Source organism: Sycon ciliatum, chromosome 9, assembly GCF_964019385.1.
Source record: "Sycon ciliatum chromosome 9, ocSycCili1.1, whole genome shotgun sequence".
Classification (NCBI taxonomy): Eukaryota; Metazoa; Porifera; class Calcarea; order Leucosolenida; family Sycettidae; genus Sycon; species Sycon ciliatum.
Genome location: NC_088651.1, coordinates 4,635,110 through 4,659,336, shown reverse-complemented (window position 1 = coordinate 4,659,336; position 24,227 = coordinate 4,635,110). Strand labels below are relative to the sequence as shown.

Here is a 24,227-nt window from a genome sequence, read left to right as displayed (position 1 = left end):
TGGCCTCGAACCGTTTTCAAATCGTTTACACGAGAACGTCAAATTGTTTTGAACCGTTTACACGAAAACGGAAAACTGGCAATCAGGCTGGAGTTAGCAAGTGCTGGCTTGGCGCAAGGGCGGGGAGTAATACGTTAGTTGGAGTTGGTACGTGCTGGTGGTCGCAAGGGTTGGGTATTTCTAGAGAAATATACTCCAGTGCGGAATGGTTTCCATGACTGCGCTCCATTTCCAATCGTTTTCACTGTTTTCACCGTTTAGCTGAGAACGAAAACGTTTAAAAACACTTTGAAGTGCGTTTCCATTTCGTTCCGTTTAGGTATCGTTTTCGGGCGTTGTCATGTAAATGATAGTAGTAAACGCCACGGTTTCGTTCCGTTTAGGTCGTGTTTCGGTTTTTTACGTGAGTTTTTTTAACTACGTAAACAGCCTCTTTTACGGGCAAAAGCAGCACAATGATGAGAAACCAGGATATGATAGGAAGATAATATTAATAATAGTACACAGGTGAGGAAAATATGTCTCCGGAGTGGCGAGAATTTCACACTAAAACACAACTGGTTTTAGATCCGGCTTTCAACCACTGCCAGCTCCCTGAGCTCGTTAGCTGGACCATGGACCGAGACCCACCACACATGACGGCGGACCGGAGCAGCGCGAAAGACAGCCTGCAGCGCACATACGCAACATGGTGTGCATAGGGCATGCTGGAAGCAGCCCTGGCAAGCAAGCCACAGAGGACACACAGAGGCAAGAAGCCACAGAGGTCGCATTTCGTTGTCGTGTAAACACAAATCGTTTTCAATCGTTGCCGTGTAAACGCAGCCTCATTGAAACGTTTTTGCAATACAATGATGTAGCTAATCAAAGGAAAAAAAACATTTCCATCAGTTCTAACAACATGCACGATGAGCTAGGCAACAAAGCATAGCGTAGGGCCCTGAGCTTGCAAGCTCTCTCGTTAATATTATCTATTATATTTCCATCGGTGGTCAGCAATGTCTCCTCTAGCTAACACACAATACTGCCACCTGTCAGGGTACTAAGTAAAAGTGGGGATGTCAGGGTATGAGGTGATTAAGAAGGTCGCTTTTTCAGGAACTCCTAGAGAAGCTAGGTCCAATTTATTGTGGCAAGTGGAAGTGCCATCATTCATCCCGTTGTGTTCAAGTATGAGGATGATCCCACTTGGGAATATGTATTGAATTATGGTCTACTTTCATACTAAATATATAGTACGAAATAGTGGTTGCGAGTTCGGCAATCATTTTTTTGGAATGGGTCGGTCAGAAACTAGGCTTTCCCCGAATCGGCCAGCTGAAAAATTCGCCGAAAACGAGACTTATCGAAAAATTGCTTAGCCTTTCGCCGATTTTTAAGGGTGCCCTTGAGAATCGCCTAAAATCAAGCCTACCAGAATAATGTTGTTCCAAAGTGCGTTTGCGAACGAATGATGCTCGAGCTCTCCACTTCAGTACTTGTAGTACCAGTGCGTGGAGGTCGTGTGACTCGTGTCTTTTGACCTCCTCTCAAACAAACAATACCCATTAGGAAGATCCTTTAAGCTCGAGCATCGTTCGTTCGAAAACGCACTTTGGAACAACATTATTTTGGTAGGCTTGCTGTTAGGCAATTCTGAAGGGAACCCTTCAAAATTGGCGAAAGGCTAAGCGATTTTTCGATAAGTTTCGTCTTCGGCGAATTTTTCGGCTGGCCGATTCGGGGAAAGCCTAGGTCCTAGACCGATCCATTCCTAAAAAATTATTGCCGAACTCGCAACCACTATTTCGTGCTATTTATTTAGTATGAAAATAGACCATCATTTTACTATTAAAATAGTAAAATCCCCAAATCGGTCGGCTGAAGTGTTCGCCCAAAAAAGGAGACTTATTGAAAAATCACTAAGCTTTTTGCCGATTTTGTAGGGTTTCTTTGAGAATCGCCGAAAATCTACCAAATCTTTGAATATCTAATCTTTTTTGAAGCCGATATGTCAACAATTCGTTTAGGCGATTTTCCAATACCAATATATTCAAATGTTGCAGCCGAACCTGATGTATATTTGAGCTTAGCGAAAATCCGAATATGCGAAAATAAACCACCCAATTTGGGGAAAGCCTATCGGGAGCGACACTTACTCATGCTGCTATCTGGTCTTCACGCGGTGTTTGTCGCGCTGGAAACGAAGCGTCCCTGTAAGTTTGTACCCGTGGTGATGTTTCTGCCTGGAGAGCGCTAAATAAGTGGTGCTCTTCAAGGCACAATCTTCTTCAGCCTACTCAAGCTCGACTGATGAGGGTGAATTCCCCGAAACACTGTGCATTGAGCAGGGAGTGGTGCTTTCTTGAAGGTTCGATGCACTTCTCGTGTGCTCTGGATGGCAATCGTGACTCAGTCAAGTGTCAAGCACGAGCTCCAGTGTGGGAGTAGACCTATTCCTACTTCGGAATGTTCTCAATATTCAAACAGTTGGTGTGTCGTATTAAAAAGAAATGAAAAATGGCATCACAAAGTACAATAGGGTATTCAGCCATCAATGTTCTGAGGTCGATAGGTATCGCTTCAATGATAGCCAGTAAATGAAAATTAACTTGCGAGCTGTACTGTAAGCAGTGAAAGCTGTGAATTTGAATTTATAACTAGTGGCTGTGTCATCACGCTGTAGAATTGGGTAGGTAGCATTGCACCGCAGCGGGTTTTTTTCTTCGGTCCAACAGAGTGTATTGCGTGATCAATTGAGCTCAATATTGTCTCTAGCATTGGTAAAACGGCCTCAACCCAACCAAAAAACGGCCCTACGGAAGCAATTCACCGCCTGCTCGTCCATTCAGTGGCTGATGTTACAGATTTTCCACAAAATTGAAATACGTCCACCATCATTTATACCAATACGGCAGGGAGAAGGAAAGCATGTGCAGTTGCACCAAACCTCTGCATTTAATCTTTTCTCAGGTAGTTCACTTGCTTGACAGTCCAGGATGAGTTTGAAGTTCTCCCAATCCCTATCACTATCATTATCATTCCCATAGCTATGCAAAAGAGTTTACTTAATGTCTCGCGCTAGCCAGTGTCCACAGTCTTCCTCCACTTCAATTCGGTAATAATTTAATTGTGTGTTTGAGTCTGGTGTCACATGGAGATGCTGGGCACCATCCCGTCCATGTCCCGTACCGTACCAGCAAAGACAGCTGGCCACCTTCTTCAAATAGGGCTTTCAACTGCAAGATCATAACGTGAAGCAACTTGAAAGAATGTGTACAGCCGTCCATCTAATGTGCCTTCTATAACTTAGAGCATTCCAAGTTGGAAGGCTGTTGGAGTGCGCATCCGAGTTGTGCTAGAGCGGATTCCTAGTTAGGTTTAGAACGTTGGTACCTTTGGTCAATGTCGTGCAAGGTTATCACATGAACTGATTGTAATAGTAACAGGTGGTGCTAGTGGATATACAAGTAGTAGCGTATCTTGCAGCTCTTTCGTCCTCTTTTCTTATCATAAGTTAATCCTTGGCTCTCCCCTCGAGTCTAAATATTATCATTATCATTATAATCATTTAGGGCTGAAACGTTTACACCAATTACTCGGTATTTTATCGATAATTTCCTAACAATCAACTAATCTGCAAGAAGTAAAGACCAAACAGCTAAATGTTAAGCTACAATATCCACTTACACCACCAGTTACTTTACAATCAGCTCATGCGATAACCTTGCACGACATTGACCAGTAGTACTGGCGTTCTAACCGGCAATCAGCTCTAGCACATCTCGGATGCGCACTCCAACAGCCTTCTGACTTGGAAGGTTCTAAGTCATAGAAGTAACATAAGGAGGGGAAGGTGAGCGCAACCAAGACAATCATGAGCTGAAAGTCTCAGCAGTGAAGGACTGATGTGTATGTATGGAATGATACTGGTAAGACCAAAACTTTTGAGGCTAACAGGGTTCATGTCATTAGTCAACTTAGCATTTGCTCACTGAGCAATACAATCTTTTCATTTTCTTTCTTCAGCTATCTTTTTCAACTTAATCCTCCCTACCCGATCTCCCTTTGGTGCATCCATCGAGCTATGAAGCCGAGACCTCTGGTCGTCTGAGCTTAATTAGTGTGCCCCACCACCACACTCCATTATTCACGCCAGTGTCTCGATGTATGTATTATGTAGAAGAAAGGAAAAAAGGTCCTGGGGAGGGGTGGGGGGACCTTTCCTTTCTTCCAAGGCTGTTCACTTCCTTGACAGTTCATGATGAGTTTTAAAAGTTCTCCTAATCCTTATCCATATTATTATTTAAAAAGGCGACGTGGAGACATTAATCTTAATAATGCAATGAATATAACTAAATGCGCACTCATATCACAACCATGGGGACGAATAATGTATTCCAGAACGTTTTCTTGTCACAATTATCAATGGAATTCGTGACTAAAGAGAATGATGAAACTACAATAGGATTTATACACTTGGAGTGAAACAGTGAAACTTGTATCCTCGCTGTATCCTCACTGTTTCACTCCAAGTGTATAAATCCTATTTTAGTTTCATCATTCTCTTTAGTCACGAATTCCATTGATAATTGTGACAAGAAAACGTTCTGGAATACATTATTCGTCCCCATGGTTGTGATATGAGTGCGCATTTAGTTATATTCATATTATTATTATTATTGTAAAAGAGAAAAGGACATATGGATACGAGTTTAGAGTAACTCTCCATCACTGTAACATGATACTATATACAGTCAGAAAGTGCAATAACTAGGCACAAAACTGACAGAGTACTGAGACATTCGACGTCCTGACACCTAACTTTAACACATCTCCGTAGCGCTAACCGACAGCCTTCCAACTTGGAAGGTTCAAGGTTATGGAAAGACCAAAGAGGGGAAGGCAAGCGCAACGAAAACGAGCAAAAGCTACAGTCCCAACGGAACAAAGAATGTCGATTGTTACTGGACGATGACGAGACCAGTACGATATTTGACAAAGCGGTCTAACTACAATTCGAAGCAGCAAAGCAGCACACCACCCAACTTGGGTGGGTCATAAATATCAAAGATAAGTAAAGAAAGGGAAGCTTTGCGAAAACGAATTGTACAAGCCGAAAGCCAAACTCCTACAGTACTCCTCATGCATGACATTGTGATGGACTAGTTGACTACAAAACAAGTTGTTTCACACGACGTACGTTTCGCCGTATGGTTCGTGACGGCTCATCAGGTGTGCAATTTGAAACTCGGATGTTGAGCCATAAATAAATGTAAAAGAGAAAAGGACATATGGATACGAGTTTAGAGTAACTCTCCATCACTGTAACATGATACTATATACAGTCAGAAAGTGCAATAACTAGGCACAAAACTGACAGAGTACTGAGACATTCGACGTCCTGACACCTAACTTTAACACATCTCCGTAGCGCTAACCGACAGCCTTCCAACTTGGAAGGTTCAAGGTTATGGAAAGACCAAAGAGGGGAAGGCAAGCGCAACGAAAACGAGCAAAAGCTACAGTCCCAACGGAACAAAGAATGTCGATTGTTACTGGACGATGACGAGACCAGTACGATATTTGACAAAGCGGTCTAACTACAATTCGAAGCAGCAAAGCAGCACACCACCCAACTTGGGTGGGTCATAAATATCAAAGATAAGTAAAGAAAGGGAAGCTTTGCGAAAACGAATTGTACAAGCCGAAAGCCAAACTCCTACAGTACTCCTCATGCATGACATTGTGATGGAAAGTTAGGTGTCAGGACGTCGAATGTCTCAGTACTCTGTCAGTTTTGTGCCTAGTTATTGCACTTTCTGACTGTATATAGTATCATGTTACAGTGATGGAGAGTTACTCTAAACTCGTATCCATATGTCCTTTTCTCTTTTACATTTATTTATGGCTCAACATCCGAGTTTCAAATTGCACACCTGATGAGCCGTCACGAACCATACGGCGAAACGTACGTCGTGTGAAACAACTTGTTTTGTAGTCAACTAGTCCATCACAATGTCATGCATGAGGAGTACTGTAGGAGTTTGGCTTTCGGCTTGTACAATTCGTTTTCGCAAAGCTTCCCTTTCTTTACTTATCTTTGATATTTATGACCCACCCAAGTTGGGTGGTGTGCTGCTTTGCTGCTTCGAATTGTAGTTAGACCGCTTTGTCAAATATCGTACTGGTCTCGTCATCGTCCAGTAACAATCGACATTCTTTGTTCCGTTGGGACTGTAGCTTTTGCTCGTTTTCGTTGCGCTTGCCTTCCCCTCTTTGGTCTTTCCATAACCTTGAACCTTCCAAGTTGGAAGGCTGTCGGTTAGCGCTACGGAGATGTGTTAAAGTTAGGTGTCAGGACGTCGAATGTCTCAGTACTCTGTCAGTTTTGTGCCTAGTTATTGCACTTTCTGACTGTATATAGTATCATGTTACAGTGATGGAGAGTTACTCTAAACTCGTATCCATATGTCCTTTTCTCTTTTACATTTATTTATGGCTCAACATCCGAGTTTCAAATTGCACACCTGATGAGCCGTCACGAACCATACGGCGAAACGTACGTCGTGTGAAACAACTTGTTTTGTAGTCAACTAGTCCATCACAATGTCATGCATGAGGAGTACTGTAGGAGTTTGGCTTTCGGCTTGTACAATTCGTTTTCGCAAAGCTTCCCTTTCTTTACTTATCTTTGATATTTATGACCCACCCAAGTTGGGTGGTGTGCTGCTTTGCTGCTTCGAATTGTAGTTAGACCGCTTTGTCAAATATCGTACTGGTCTCGTCATCGTCCAGTAACAATCGACATTCTTTGTTCCGTTGGGACTGTAGCTTTTGCTCGTTTTCGTTGCGCTTGCCTTCCCCTCTTTGGTCTTTCCATAACCTTGAACCTTCCAAGTTGGAAGGCTGTCGGTTAGCGCTACGGAGATGTGTTAAAGTTAGGTGTCAGGACGTCGAATGTCTCAGTACTCTGTCAGTTTTGTGCCTAGTTATTGCACTTTCTGACTGTATATAGTATCATGTTACAGTGATGGAGAGTTACTCTAAACTCGTATCCATATGTCCTTTTCTCTTTTACATTTATTTATGGCTCAACATCCGAGTTTCAAATTGCACACCTGATGAGCCGTCACGAACCATACGGCGAAACGTACGTCGTGTGAAACAACTTGTTTTGTAGTCAACTAGTCCATCACAATGTCATGCATGAGGAGTACTGTAGGAGTTTGGCTTTCGGCTTGTACAATTCGTTTTCGCAAAGCTTCCCTTTCTTTACTTATCTTTGATATTTATGACCCACCCAAGTTGGGTGGTGTGCTGCTTTGCTGCTTCGAATTGTAGTTAGACCGCTTTGTCAAATATCGTACTGGTCTCGTCATCGTCCAGTAACAATCGACATTCTTTGTTCCGTTGGGACTGTAGCTTTTGCTCGTTTTCGTTGCGCTTGCCTTCCCCTCTTTGGTCTTTCCATAACCTTGAACCTTCCAAGTTGGAAGGCTGTCGGTTAGCGCTACGGAGATGTGTTAAAGTTAGGTGTCAGGACGTCGAATGTCTCAGTACTCTGTCAGTTTTGTGCCTAGTTATTGCACTTTCTGACTGTATATAGTATCATGTTACAATGATGGAGAGTTACTCTAAACTCGTATCCATATGTCCTTTTCTCTTTTACATTTATTTATGGCTCAACATCCGAGTTTCAAATTGCACACCTGATGAGCCGTCACGAACCATACGGCGAAACGTACGTCGTGTGAAACAACTTGGTTTGTAGTCAACTAGTCCATCACAATGTCATGCATGAGGAGTACTGTAGGAGTTTGGCTTTCGGCTTGTACAATTCGTTTTCGCAAAGCTTCCCTTTCTTTACTTATCTTTGATATTTATGACCCACCCAAGTTGGGTGGTGTGCTGCTTTGCTGCTTCGAATTGTAGTTAGACCGCTTTGTCAAATATCGTACTGGTCTCGTCATCGTCCAGTAACAATCGACATTCTTTGTTCCGTTGGGACTGTAGCTTTTGCTCGTTTTCGTTGCGCTTGCCTTCCCCTCTTTGGTCTTTCCATAACCTTGAACCTTCCAAGTTGGAAGGCTGTCGGTTAGCGCTACGGAGATGTGTTAAAGTTAGGTGTCAGGACGTCGAATGTCTCAGTACTCTGTCAGTTTTGTGCCTAGTTATTGCACTTTCTGACTGTATATAGTATCATGTTACAGTGATGGAGAGTTACTCTAAACTCGTATCCATATGTCCTTTTCTCTTTTACATTTATTTATGGCTCAACATCCGAGTTTCAAATTATTATTATTGCATCGCATTATGGCACTCGACCGAAGGCCGGACATTGGCTGGCGTCCACAATCAAACTTGGTTACATGCATTCTGAGGATCTTAAAATGAAGGGTTTCTGGTTACTAATGAACTTGAAATCAGATGCTGAGCCAATGTAATCTTGGATAAATAGAGGAGGGGCAACATGTTACGAGTTCTGATGTGTTGGAGGTAGGTGTAAGGTCATTGAATATCTCAGTACTCCTGGTCAGTTGTGTGCCTTGTCGCACTTGCCGGCAGTATCATTATCTGGTTACATTGATGCACAGTTCGTTATACATGTAACAGGCCGAGACCTCAAAGCCACTTGTCATATCTACTGCATGTCAACCTTGAAAGCTGTTGATCAAGTGCCTGTGTCTAACGCAGGTTATTTGCCATCTCTTCCGTGATGGGCATTCACATCAAAACGAGAACGAACGTGTTTGCGTCCATCAAGTGTCCGTGTTCGTGTCTGTTTTTGCGCGTTATCAATGTGCGGTTGGGTATGGGGTGACATTGCGTGCGTCTGTTTCAGATAACCTGCATACTATGGGAAATCAGAACTTTCCCATAGTAATGGGATGGCTGAATCAAATCATTGACATACTAATCCATCTTCATGAAAGAGGCGTTGTGTACAGGTAGGGATCTCGTCTGAGTCGTCTCTTTTTTTATTCGTCATTGTAGCTCATTTCTAATTGCCCACAAACTCCAACGCAGCCACTTACACATTCACACTTCACTTCTCAACTGCAAAAACGGTGTCTTCACTGCGATTCAAACCAAAATTAAAATAACATTTCACCAAATGTTCCGGCCTTGCCCATCATAAGGGTAATTAATTACCATTTGTATTGTATTGCATTTTATTATTTTACTTAGGCATTCCCAACAGACCCTAGGGTCTTCTTACAGGGTGTCCAGGATGGATGAAATTGTTAAGTTCCTGGCGAAATTAATTGGGGATATGATTTGTGCGAAGGGATTCGGGAAGCGCATTAAAGCTGTCCGCATCAAGGAATGAAATAGATCTGTATCCAGCTTGAGCTTGCACAATGGGTAAGGAGAGGGAATAATTGACTTGGCCGTGGGTTACTCTATCTGTGTGAGCACAGTCACGGCGAAAGGAGAACATGTCAGAGAGGAGTGAACTGCAGATATTGTGGATGCAACGGAACACGAAGAATATGGACTTAGTATGATATCTTTTGTCTATGCTAATTATGTGGTATCGCTCAAGCAAGTATGATGTCCGCGTGAATGTGTCATGCTCAAATATGCATCTAAGTGATCACTTACTTATGCATAGCAGCTGATCTCTCACATTGTCAGCGAGGCAGTGGACGTAGGCAGTGCTGGCGTACTCGAGCTTGCTCTGGACTACTGACAAGTTGAACTGCCTTCTGGCCTGGACAGCAAGGTTCCTCCTTCCACGTCGAAAAGCACGTAGTTTCTTTCCGATGTCTTCCCTGAGGGAGTTAACGTGGGCACTGAAACTTAAAGTTGAATCGAGAGTCAGTCCTAGATACTTAACTTCGTCAGACGGGGCAACAACAGTCGAACCACAGACAATGCTCAGGTTAGGTGGAGGATGTGAGCGTCTGCTGTGGATCAGTAGTACTTGGCTCTTGCTGGAGTTCAGGAGCAGGCCACGATCTCTGAGGTGCTGCTTCACCACTGCAAAATCGTCTTCTAAGTAAGACACCCCCCCCCCCCACCATGATGACCCTTATGATGGGCCAGGCCCGAACATTTAGTGAAATGTTAATATCAATTTTGGTTTGAATCGCAGTGAAGAGACCGTTTTTGCAGTTGAGAAGTGAATTTTAAATTGTAGCTCTTACTGCCTGAAGGCTATTCTATGATAATACAGTAAAACCCTTAACTAACAACCACCCCTTGGGGCCAGAGAAAGAGGTCTTTAGGGGCAGGTGGTCATTAGTCAGAGGTTTGCACCACGCGACCATGTATGAATGTGAGACCGTCTGTGCCTGGCAAAGTGGTCTGTTGAGAACTTGGTAGCTGTGTCACAATGAAGTTCACGATATTCTTGCCGACTTACTTACAGAGCCAAGTATGCAGTGTATCGCGGCTTCGTCCGCCCAGTACTTGAGTACTGCCCGCTTTCATGGTTAGGTGCGTCCCAGTCTACCCTGAACCAGCTGGACCGGGTACAGCACCGAGCCCTAAAGCTCATCGGCCCAGGGTCATACCTCCCAAGCCTCACTGTTCGGCGTCAAGTCGCAGCACTCACATTCCTGTACAAGCTGCATTGGATCGACGGTCCCCCAATCCTGACCACCATGACACCACCGAGGGCACTTGCAAACCAGCACCGGCGCTCCACTCGCCACCAGCAAAAGAACCTGCACCAGCACCAACTAGCACCGACACTGCCCGCCGGAGCCCGTAATAGTGCTCTCCGATCATTCCCCCATGCCACGATCCAAGACTGGAATCGTCTCCCATCTGCCCTGCTACGCAACCTTCCCACGCAGAAGGGAATGCAGGCATTCAAGGAAGGCGCCTACAAGTCGCTCCGCAGCCGAGACTGGCGTTCAGCCACAGATGCCCTCTGAACACCCTCTCTGCTTGCACCCTGGCTCCCCCCTTTTTTATTTATTTATTTATTTTTTATTATTTTATTTATTTTTTTTTTTTATTTTTTATTTTCTTCCTCTATCACATGTATCATCTTTCCGTTTTTCCTTCCTCTATATAAATGTACCCCCCTCCCCTCCCCCTGTGCCTACTCCTCCCCAGTTTTTGGTGCTCTGAAGTGTCGCTGAAGCCGAGACCTCAGGTCGGCGGAGATGCTCCAGTTTTCACCACCACAGTTGCGTCTGCAACCACCTCTACCATGCAGTATTCTGTTCTCGAGGTTCGTGGTTTCTCGTAAAAAAAAAAAAAAAAAAAAAGAGGTTTGCTCGGATGTCGCTGTCGAGCCTCAGCTGGCTCCGGTTTCGGGAGAGGTGTTTCTAGCAGCCTCAACTAACACCGCCAACGATGCTCGCGCTGATATCCGGCCTCGAGGGCTGTGGACCAGGGCACGGAATGCTTTCCTGGATGTCCGGGTTTTTCATCTCGATGTTCCGTCCTATGCCACCAAACCTCTCGACAAACTGTTGGCGGAGCATGAGAGGAAGAAGAAGCTGGAGTATGCTGAGCGCATCATCAATGTGGACCGTGGGACATTTACTCCACTAGTTTTCACCACGGCCGGTTGTTGTGCGCCAGAGTGCTCCAGATTTGTCAAGCGCCTGTGTGGCCTCATTTCAAATGGGGACACGAAGTTGTATGCCGAGACAATGACCTATGTCCGGTGTCGACTGGCGTTTCCATTGTTGCGGTCGGTGATCATGTGCATCCGCCGTGCCCGATCGTCATATGACCTTACTGTGAATGCATTGCGAGAGTTGGCAATCTCGGAGGGCCGGCTGTGGGGTTTTGGAGATGATGGTGGCAGGACAGTGCCCTTGTATTTTCCTGGGTTTTTTTCTCTTTTTTTTCTCTCGATATTTGCGTTTTTTCACACATACAGTTGTTTTCATTTTTTGGTGTTGTGTTCTAATCATTCGCCATGCCACTGTCAATTGTATTCTGTTTGCCCGTAAAAGAGGCCTTATACTGAATTTACCCATGATGAGAAGGGGACGAAAACGTTTGGTTACGAAATTGGCTTACTTGACTGTGTGGATTGCGTCAGTACTGCCACCTTTTCTCTCGAAATATTATTAGTTCCTCTTTTCTCACTCCTCACCTTCTCTTTCTCTCTTTCCTTTCTTCTTATCTCCCCTTGTGCATGACCTGTTCGCTAAATTTATCACGTAGTTGGAATGCTTGCCGCCCCTGTGATGCTACTTATCCCTATGTTTCATTGGTTTTGGTTGCTGGTATTTCATTTGAAGATAATCCCCGAACAATTGGTTGTTGTGTGCTCCTATGCATCGTGATTCATTAATAAGCCTATCCTTCTGGTATCTGTTTGTTAGAGGTGTGCTAGTATTATGCTGACTACTACACTATGTTTCTCTCTTGTACTACTACATTTATGTAAATGCGGGTGCACCTGTCCACATATCCATTATTTTCGTATAAATAATTTATCCCTCTTGACTTTACGTGTAAATGGGTTGACGGTTGCATTGGTGTTGGAGTTGCGTGTGTATCGTGTCTCTACTCTTTCTCCGTGTTTTCTTGGCGTTGTATAAGTTTGTTGTGTGTGTGTGTGTGTGTGTGTGTGTGTGTGTGTGTGTGTGTATGTGTGTGTATGTGTGTGTGTGTGTGTGCGCGCGCGTGTGTGTGTGTGTGTGTGTGTGTGTGTGTGTGTGTGAGTGTGTGTGTGTGTGTGTGTGTGTGTGTGTGTGTGTGTGTAACACAAATTTATCCTTGGCCCTCCATCAGAGTCTATTCTCTTCTCGGTTCTTGTTTTTTCTTAGTTTTTTTCTTGGTGTTGTGTTGTGGTGTGGGTGTGTGCGCGCACAATAATTTGAGAGCACTACATGATTGATATAATTATTGTAATTTGCAAAGAAGAGAGCAATTGATTTGAGGATAGTGGTGTAGAGGTTTTCATGTAATGAAGTGGATGCAGTGGAGCCTCAATACTTAATTAAATCTTGAGAAGTAAATGATATAAAGGATGAAAAAGAGAGGCTGTTTTCCAGTTAATATTCACTGCTTACAGCAGATCCTATGTCCAATTTTGAACTCTGTATGGGATGCCTAATTGGCTGGACTTTATACACGGAGTGTTGTCCACATCAAACTCTTCATAGTTGATTCCAAGTTTGGACTGTGTATAGTGGATTTTGGACCTGTAAACTCTATATAGGGAGAGCCAATTGTCTGGACGATATACAGGGATCAATATCCATCTAAACTTTGAACTTACAGTTGATTCCTAGATTGAACTGTGTATAGTGGATGTTGGACCAATAGACTCTATAATTATAGGGGATGGACATCATTATAGGTGCCCTCTACTGAGCCCAACATAATTATTCTAACACGGGAATCCGGGAGGATGTACTGTTCAAGACTTGTGCCAAACCTGATCACTATGTTTTTTATGCCTGTGCAATAGGGACTTGAAACCAGACAACTTAATGGTACACGGGACGAATCGGGAATTCGTTAAACTCATTGGTAAGTTCAAATGGGGAACCGTATTATTCGGCCAATAAAATGTAAAGAACTCTTCCTCTCCTCTCCTCCATGCGCTCTCACAGCCGACTCACTGCTACCCTCGGTAGCCATTGCACACACCGACAGCCATACAAGGAAGGGTTGCAGGTAGATACTGAAATTCCTCCTAACAGCTGTTTCGCCTTCATAAGGCTCATCAGAGAAGGTGATATTGAATAGGATGATATCAGGTGGAGATGGTCAGATTTATACTACAAAACATGGGCGCAAGATTACGGGCAAAGTGTGAGAATGAGAAGTTACAATTCTCCAGCAGCACAGTGCCAGGGGTTCCAAGAAATTGGCAGGTGAGAAATCCAATCACAAGCTGCTAACATTAATTTAATTTTCTAACGGCTAGGTGATCGTTTAAGAATTTTGGCGAGCCACCAAACAAAGTGAAAGAAAGACATGTAGAGCAGAGTAGAATCTACCAAGCGTGCAGTGCAGCAAAAGTAAGTTACAAAGGGTGCACACACGCATGAATGGACTGTAGTTACATGTACTTCACACTTAGGCAGTTCGCCAGCCAGCCGCGCAGGCATGCAGAGACGCACCACGTCGACTGTACCCGCAGAGTCCCCTCCGGCGTACTCCCGAGCAACAGATCTCCGCTGGCCGTCACACCTTGCGGCGCACCGTATGCGGCCGGACTGACCGCTACCTCGCGCTGTCCCCATTTGCAACTCCGTTGCTCGCTGCCATTGAACGTCGAGACAACCCGGCCCAGCATGGCGAAAGCAGAAATGAGATTGTGATTGGATTTCTCACCTGCCATTTTCTTGGAACCCCGGGCACTGTGTTGCTGGAGAGGTTAGCAGCTTGTGATTGGATTTCTCACGTGCCATTTTCTTGGAACCCCTGGCACTGAGCTGCTGGAGAATTGTAACTTCTCATTCTCACACTTTGCCCGTAATCTTGCGCCCATGTTTTGTAGTATGAATCTGACCATCTCCACCTGATATCATCCTATTCAATATCACCTTCTCTGATGAGCCTCATGAAGGCGAAACAGCTGTCAGGAGGAATTTCAGTATCTACCTGCAACCCTTCCTTGTATGGCTGTTGGTGTTTGTAATGGCTACCGAGGGTAGCAGTGAGTCGGCTGTGAGAGCGCATGGAGGAGAGGAGAGGAAGAGTTCTTTTTCATTGGTAAGGTTAATAATAATAGTAATAAAGGGTTTGCTCCCCACACCGGAGCTCGCGCTATTCCGCCGACTTTACTTGACACTTGACTGACTCACGACTGCCATCCCGACCACACGAGAAGTCCATCGAACCTTCGACTCGGCAAACCTGCAAGAAAGCACCACTCCCTGCTCAATACACAGTGTTTCGGGGAATTCACCCCTCATCAGTTGAGCTTCAGTAGGCTGAGGAAGATTGTGCTTGAAGAGCACCACTTATATAGTGCTCTCCAGGCACAAACATCACCAGGGATACAAACTTACAGAGACGCTCCGTTTCCAGCGCGACAAACACCTCGTGAACACCAGATAGCAGCGTGAGTCAGTGTCGCTCCTGGACGTATCTGGTGTTCACGAGGTGTTTGTCGCGCTGGAAACGGAGCGTCTCTGTAAGTTTGTATCCCTGGTGATGTTTGTGCCTGGAGAGCACTATATAAGTGGTGCTCTTTAGGCACAATCTTCCTCAGCCTACTCAAGCTCAACTGATGAGGGGTGAATTCCCCGAAACACTGGGTATTGAGCAGGGAGTGGTGTTTTCTTGCAGGTTTGCCGAGTCGAAGGTTCGATGGACTTCTCGTGTGGTCTGGATGGCAGTCGTGAGTCAGTCAAGTGTCAAGTAAAGTCGGCGGAATAGCGCGAGCTCCGGTGTGGGGAGCAAACCCTTTCTTACAAGTCATTGCCGAAGTCGCAAGCACTACTTAATAATAGTAATAATAATAATAATAGCACACAAAAGAGAAAGGACCAAGAAACTACAATTTACGCTATAATGTCCACTAACACCACCTGTTACTAAATAATCAGCTCATAGGATAACATTGGACGACACCCACCACCTGTTACTAAATAATCAGCTCAAAGGATAACATTGGACGACACGGACCGACAGTACTGACGTTCTACAACTAACTGACTAACAGCTTTAGCACATCTTGGATGCGCACTCCAACAGCCGTCCAACTTGGAAGGTTCTAAGTTATAGAAATAACATAAGGAAGGGAATGTAAGCACAACCAAGATAAGCACGAGCTGGACAACTCAGCTATGAAGGACGTTGGCGGTTGTTCATGCATGTCGATGACGATACTGGCAAGACCAAGGTCAAACCATGATTCAAGAACGCAAAGCAACATTCCACACAACTTGTGTGGCTCAAAACATGTGAAGATCAATAAAAGGGGGAGCTATGCGAACAAGAATCATGAAAAACCGAACACCTCAGTAAAGCAGCACTGGGACTCGACTATGACAATTTTGATGGACAATAAGCGGCGGCGGCAGCAAGCAGCGGTTTCAAACGAAGAACTGGTGGTGTTAGTGGACAGTATAGCGTAACTTGTAGTTCCTTGGTCCTTTCCCTTTTGTATAAATTAATCCTTGGCTCTCCATCCGAGTCCAATAATAATGTAATGAATGGAGGCGGAGGTGGAGGCGGTGCGAAGAAGAAGAATACATCGGCAATTAAATTGCATTTGTTGTCTAACCCAGTTTGTCGTGAAAGTTATGATGATTCTTGGTTCAGTGTTGTTCGTTCTGCAAGTAGTTTCAAGCTGTTCAAAGTTGTACAAGCAGTCTACATTCGCAATCGTGATCTAAATCTTGTAAAAAAAAGAAAATGTCACCGCACTTACACTATTCCAGTAAATCCGCACTCACACATCCTTGCACATGCATGTACATTGTTGCACTGCACTTGCTGAATATTCTATCATTTCTCACCTGAATAGTTTTTGTTACCTGTGCAACATTTTCCGAAGTTTATTTTATTTTTCTTTAATACTATTCCTGTATCAGGAAATTAGAGACCACATGCCATGTACTGCTCTTTCCTCTCCGAAACTCAACACTTGCAAGCCAGATATGAAAGCCAAAAAAAATCACCTGTCACACCACCAGGATTCGAACCAGGGACCTTGCTATTTGCGAGCAATGCTCTAACAAACTGAGCTACAGTATGACTCTTCTCCACAGTGGTGCTCAATCTATCCTTCTTTGATCAATCCATATCTGGCGTGCATCATACTACTTTCAACTCACACCAATCAAGAGGCCCCTCGGCCATTCGCTTGATAGCATGGGGAGCGCATCAAACTATGTCCACTGCGAGCAAATACAAATTGCAATAGCAAATTTGGACTTCACGGAGCATTTTAAAATATTAGGAAATTAGAGGCCACATGCCACTTACTGCTCCTTTCTCTCCGAAACTCAACATTTGCAAGACAGATATGAAAGACAGAAAAAATCATCAGTCACACCACCGGGACTCGAACCAGGGATCTTGCTTTTCGCGAGTAATGCTCCAAACGACTGAGCTACAGTATGACTCTTATCCACAGTGGTTGTCAATCTATTCTTCTTCGATCAATCCATAGATTGACCACCACTGTGGATTTGAGTCATACTGTAGCTCAGTTGATTAGAGCATTGCTCGCGAATGGCAAGGTCCTTGGTTCGAGTCCCGGTGGTGTGACTGATGATTTTTTTCTGTCTTTCGGATTTGGCTAGCAAATGTTGAGTTTCGGAAAGTAAAGAGCAGTTTGTAGCACGTGGCCTCTAATTTCCTAATACATGCACTTTGAAATTCTCCGTGAAGTCCAAATTCTTGTATTCTCGTGTCTTTTCACTTTTCACTCCAAGTCTATAGTTCCTCTTGTAGTTTCATCATTCTCTTTAGTCAAGAATTCCATTGATAATTGTGACAGGAAAACTTACTGGAACACGTTATTCGTCCCCACGGTTATGATACGAGTGCGCATATAGTCATATGCATTGCCTTATTAAGATTATTGTCTAGACGTCGCCTTTTTACGTAATAATAATTTTTGAAAGGAAAGGATTGGGAGAACTTCAAATTCAAAGGATCAGTTGGTGAAGTGAACTGCCTGAAAAGAGAGTCGGGGAAGTGAACTGCCTGAAAAGAGAAAGAACGCCAGACCCACCAAAACTCATTGGTCATGACTAGCAAGGGGGTTTGAGTCCTGGTGGGTCTGGCGTTTTTATCTCTTTTCAGGCAGTTTGTAATGTTTCATTGTCGTAATGTTTCGGTCTTTCCGAGCCTGGACGCCCTGCAACTTGGTGAAGAACGATTTCAATAACTAGGAAGCCCAAGATCGTGGATATTGAGTGATTCGAACTTTTAAATCAATTATTATTTGTACATTTACCTGTTCCTGAAAAGTTGAAGCAAAAACGAAACCATGATGTGTGATGGTTTTTCAGAATGCTTAGATCGATTCATGATCTGTGACCCATAACCCAACCTGCATCGATGTGCTTTTTCCCCGTTCTGTTCTGCTCAAGATTTTGGAATGGCCGCCTGGTTGACTCCAGTTACCGGCACAGCAAGTGGTAAATGGAACCAAGCAGCTCACGTGGCCCCTGAATGCTACACGAAGGTCTCGCAAACATGCGCTGCCGACATATTCTCATTGTAAGCTATTCACTCCTGTCTTTTAGGATCTTGAAACGCCAATGACATCACACACAGCAGCCAATGACATCACACAGCAGGCGGTAGAGGCTATGCGCATCAATGTAGATAATAGGTGATATGCGAATTACTTTCATTCCAGAATCTACGATTGATTGCCTGAAACTGGCTCTCAGTAGAGAGTTCGGTCACAACTATAATTTTTCACTAAGATTCACAGTGCGACATAATCCAGCACTGTTCGAGCCCAGATTTTCAATTTGTCGCGATTATGTGAGGCTGGGCATGGAAAGCGTAAGCATGCTGGAACAGACCTGCAGTACAGTTTTTGGATGCACGTGCGGAAAATATTGCAGAGAGAGAGGCTAAGCGGCGCACGTTATTTTTACTTGACTCGTTCATGTCAATTGCGTCAAAAATTGGAGTATTACATGAGATGCAGCTCTCTCGCGTTGTGCTGCAAGATGCAAGCGGAAGGTATGCGTCACGTCAAACTAACCTGCAGCTGAAACTCTGTAATGTGCGTGACAGTAAGGATCAGTGTTTCGTACATTCGGCCGCCTGACTTCAAAATGGTCCTTCCCAATGAGCCTGGATGGAGCCTGGACTGGAATGGAGAGCCAAGGATTAAAAATCAGGACCAAAATTATTTTTCAACATTCACTCCACACAACAACGGATCACGGTTGGTATTTTTTGGAGGGGTTTCATGTGCCCGAAATTTATTAATCATTCGAATCAAATTTTGAAACATCTGAGAGCAAAGTGATACTGTTCCAAGGCAATGATCAGGGAACAAGGGAATAGTGATAAGGTGAGAAACATTTTGAAGTCGTGGGCCGCGGTCACCCTGGGCAACCCGGTGCCCGGCCACCTCTGGGGGCATTTTGCGATGACAACCCGGTGTCATGTGTTTGCCCGAAGCTGCGGGCAGGCGATTGACCGCCAACCCCACATGCCTCCATGTGTACCAGTAATACTTGTACAGTGGAAGTGGAGGGTGGGGAAAACAAATTGTTGGTCAGCAATGACACACTCAGTTGCAGCACTTTCACCGGAAAGGGAACCTTGCATTTGTTGTCACACTAACTTGATTTTTTTTCTGTTTCTTATTCTAATTATTGTTATTTTTGCGGGTTCATTTACTGGTTGCCATGGCGCCTTTGGCTTGTTGGTTTCGTGAATGTTAACTACGGTTTGCAATGTGCAAACCTCCATAAAAAAAATTTAAATTGCCAAATTTTTCCCTCAAACCAGTTAAAATTATACAGGTTATCCGTAGTTTCACTTTCTGACTACACAACATCATACAACATCTTGCTTATCACTGCTGGTGTTGGACACACACTGCGGATACCATGTAACATGTTGGTCCTTTTTATATGTATCTATTAAAAGAGAGGTTTTGCATTCCGAATTTCAGAATTATTTTCGGAATGTGGCGGCAGCAGTCGAAAAAGTAGTCGAACTTTCGGAAGTGTGGTGGCGAAAGTGCATGGCTTTCCGAACATGGATTTTCGGCTCTTTCATGTTTGGGAGTGCATATTTGAATACAAAAAAGTGTATTTTTCATGTTTGTATTTTTGCTTTCTGCTACTCTCGATTATTTGAAATTTTTCCACGTATGTAGTTTTGATTTTTGCTGGTTTTTGCTGCTCTCACTGATCTCGCCATGTTGACTAATCTTCTCACACTCCATCACACTCTATCTTCCTTTGCCATGGAGCCTACTGACAGTACAAGACAGTAGTTTGCCAACCTCGTCTTCAGCAGTTGGATCACTTGGTCCACCATCAGTCCGTCCTCGTCTTCGAACCGCACCCAAATTCAGTTTGACCTGCACATGGATTTGATCCTGCTCAAACCCTTCGACGCTTTCCATTTTGTTTTGCATGGCAACCCTTTAAAATGAAGTCGAATCAGATTTTCGGAATGCAAAACACTGAAAATGCCGTTTTTCGGCACGCGCTTTTTTTCGGAAATGCACAGTCGAAAATCATTACGAAATTCGGAATGCAAAACCTCTCTGTTGCACGATTAAAGAGGTCAATATATGAAATATAGAACGAGTAAAAGACCGAGGTCCTCTGAGGTCTTTTACGAGGTTTATGTTTCATATATTGACCGATCATGGGGGCAATAATAGATTTATCACGACATGGCACACCTAACCTGTTTTATCTGTGTTTATAGGAAGAAATGGCATACCTAACCTGTTTTATCTGTGTTTATAGGAAGAAATGAATAATAATAAAAATAATAATTTTCTTTTAGCTCTCATTGCTCGCGCTAAATCCGGTCTAAGTTACTACTTGCATTGTGCGTATTTATATTGAGTTTTGATTTGCCAGTAATCCTTCTGAAGATACTATTTTAATAGTACATAGTATGTACATGTGCCATTTACATTGGACACTACTTCAGTATGTTCCCCAAGTTCTTCGACTGAGAATCTGACAGTTTGGGTTCAAATCCCAACATTTGGCTTCAGATTTTTCTTCTCTCAGTTCTGATTTTTTCTAAGTTGAGGAAGAGGTTCTACAGTCCGTTTCAAAAAGATTTACAATCCTGGCGATCGCCCGCGGAGTTTGGCGTCTTACCGTATGAGCACTCGAGCGCTGCCTGGAAAAACTCACTGTGAACTCGAAGAAATATTCCGCGTGAAAGCAGGAAAAATGACAACTCACTCACGTTGCTACAGTCATGTACGTCTGGTTTACAACAAACGAGTTCTTCCTCGTATCGATAATGGAGTCAGAGAGGACATGTCGAAACGAAAGTGTTGTAAATGTTGACGAGCTGCATGGGTCCCAATTCGTTTCGTGACCAAATAGTTTCTTTGAGCTGCGATGCAATTTACTCACCGTGTGACGAAAACGACATCGACACGGACTCATTCCCAAGGCCATGACTTGGCAAAGCTATCCGTGTGACTTCGACGACATTTTGAGAAAAGCAGACACTTGTGAACGCTGATAGAAGATGGCGTTGACTGCTAAATTCAAATAAATTGGCGATCTTGAAATACTAAAATAAATCTCAAAAGCTACAGCGCGATGACTTCCATTATAATTCACTCACACCATTGCAGTGTTGTGGGTGTGTTCACATGGCGTGAGCCAGTCAAGTGTCAGTCAGTTCGGCAGGAAGCGCAAGCTCCAACAAGTCGTTTGGTGCAGTCATCTTCTTTGCCTTGTACCAGCTTGATCACCAAAACAATGAAAAAAATTTGACTTGAGGATAGTTTGGGATTTGAACTCACAACTTCATGGTCAGCAGACAGCATTCATAACCACAAGGCCAAAAAGGAAAGGATAAATCGTGGGTTTTGATAAAAAATCGATACTGGCTTCCTGGGCAAGTTGTAAACCATGGGAAATGGCCGGAAACCTGGCCGAAATTCTAACTCCTTAACGGTTGGTCCAATTGTTCCGAAACCTTAACAGAACAATTTGCCGTGTCCTAACAAGCCATTCTATGTACTTGGTTGTTCAAATTTCCCTTATCTTCATACTTTTTAAGACCCAAACCTGATTGTAAATCTTTTTGAAACAGACTGTAGGTCCTCGGGCTAAGTGGTCAACACCAGTAATAAGTGGTCAATATAAGCGGTCAATATGTATACAATAAATGAGGAGGCCGAGGGTTTATGACCAATAACAACTATTATAAAAACCGATGTCCCCCGAGGTTTTTATAATTAGTTTTTATTGGTCATAAACCCAAGGCCGGAGCATTTATTGTATTAAGAATCAACCAGTAAAAACTCCTACTCAATCTCCGACAACAAAATTAGTGGACAGCTGTTATTTGTGTTGCTATGACAACTCGTGTGCTGGACGAGTATTCGTTGTCATTGGTTCAATTTCTTTTACTGTTCATAGGCTATCAGATCATTTTCCTTATTCGGTCTATTTATAACCAGTATCTATGATGAGAGTGTGGTCTGTCTCCATGGTTACCGGTGTTCATTTCATAACTATAGCCACTTTTCCTTGTTAGACCTTATCTGGAAGGCCCATTCTTGCATATTCCAACAGCAGCCAAGGGAGCTAGCTCTCTTGGTTATGCGGACTGGGTCCGATCCTAAAAAGCTTTTTTTATGAACTGTTTTTAAGAACTGGTTTTATGAACTGTTTTTATGAACTGTTTTTAATGGATAGGATATGATTATGTTGAATAAACGAGGTTTGTGTCAATGGGAGATTGACTTGGAGTTTTTACGAGTTGATTCTAAATGCTAATATTTGACCGCTTAAAGATCACAAGTTTCTGTGGGGGTCAATAATAAGAGAGTGATAATAATAATAATAATAATAATAATTGGTTTGAGGGAAAGAGACAAACGGGAAAAGTCTGAAGAAAAAATTGACTGTCACCACCAGGACTCGAACCAGGGACCCTCGCTTGTAGCCAGCGATGCTCTAACCACTGAGCTATGGTGTAGTCGTCATCCCAGCAGAGGCCGTTCAACATTTTCTTCAGACTTCGTAACTCACACTTCCTGTGAGTCCACACAGGCGGGTGGGACGCAGCCCTCACTGTAACCCACACACTTCACGTACAAACTAGCACGCGGGGAGCCCCAAGTCATAAAATATTAACTGGTTTGAGGGAAAGAGACAAACGGGAAAAGTCTGAAGAAAAAATTGACTGTCACCACCAGGACTCGAACCAGGGACCCTCGCTTGTAGCCAGCGATGCTCTAACCACTGAGCTATGGTGTAGTCGTCATCCCAGCAGAGGCCGTTCAACATTTTCTTCAGACTTCGTAACTCACACTTCCTGTGAGTCCACACAGGCGGGTGGGACGCAGCCCTCACTGTAACCCACACACTTCACAATAATAATAATAATAATAATAATAAAGGGTTTGCTCCCTACACTAGGAGCTCGCGCTATTCCGCCGACTTTACTTGACACTTGACTGACTCACGACTGCCATCCAGAGCACACGAGAAGTCCATCGAACCTTCGACTCGGCAAACCTGCAAGAAAGCACCACTCCCTGCTCAATACACAGTGTTTCGGGGAATTCACCCCTCAGCAGTTGAGCTTGAGTAGGCTGAGGAAGATTGTGCCTGAAGAGCACCACTTATATAGTGCTCTCCAGGCACAAACATCACCAGGGATACAAACTTACAGAGACGCTCCGTTTCCAGCGCGACAAACACCTCGTGAACACCAGATAGCAGCGTGAGTCAGTGTCGCTCCTAGACGGTGAGACAGACGTGAGACAGACGCTCCTGGACGGTGAGACAGAAGTGAGGCAGACGTGTTGTGCCCAGTGCGGGCTTGCGACTAGTTGGTTTGGAGGTGACAGCGTTGCGAATGACCGAGGGTCCTCGACGTCTGTCTCACCGTCCAGGAGCGACACTTGTAAAACGACAAACTTTCGCGAGCGATTAACTTTCGCGACTTTCGCGAGCAGGGTCGAATCGCGAAAGTTTGACTCGCGAATATGAAATTGTGTACTATTACGTACTATGCGATGCGTCGATGATCGATCGTTTTGCGCCACAGATCTGTACAGTACATGCGCATGCATCACTCACTGCACTGACTGTACATTCACAGCGCTGATCGATGTGTGCACGGCCGGCTATGTCCAACCAAAGCGCGCAGCTGTTGCAACGACGGGTTACGTACAACACCAGTCTTGCAAGTAACCGTTGAAACATTAGTTATCATTAGAGTACGGCGACTTGAACCAGAAGAGAATAAAACGATCGACTGGAGAATGTCTCAGTGTTGTGGAGAGTGTTGTTGAACTTCTTGGAGCGTTTGGCCAGCTTGCTGTTGCGTAGATTTTAGTGTTGTACTGCTCGAAGAAGTCTTCTGAATTCTATCGCGATGAGTATAGCAGTGGCTCAGCAGTTCAAAGAGAAAGCCTTCCGATGATCCCTCTTCGAACGTGCCATCCTTTCTCCCAGTACTAGTACATACCTTATGGTTCTCTTTGATGCCTTGATTCCTCCTAACATTCCTTGATTCCTTCTTACATTCTTTGATTTCTTCTCTCATTCTTCATGCGCTCTGCACCCAGCACTCCGAGTTTTCGTAAAATAAAATTCTTTGATTTTCGGTGGAGGGTAAAAATCGTTAAAATTAATCGCCGCTTACTGGTCCAG

The 24,227-nt window shown here is 44.0% G+C and overlaps 1 long non-coding RNA gene across 1 annotated transcript in view; it reads left to right on the top strand.

The window, feature by feature from the left end:
* Nucleotides 1-17,981: 17,981 nt before the first annotated feature.
* Nucleotides 17,982-24,227, top strand: part of LOC135824538 (uncharacterized) — a 31,890-nt gene continuing 25,644 nt past the window's right edge. Inside the window, exon 1 of the long non-coding RNA XR_010554875.1 lies at nt 17,982-18,096. This is a non-coding gene — a long non-coding RNA (uncharacterized LOC135824538). The remainder of the gene's footprint in view (nt 18,097-24,227) is intronic.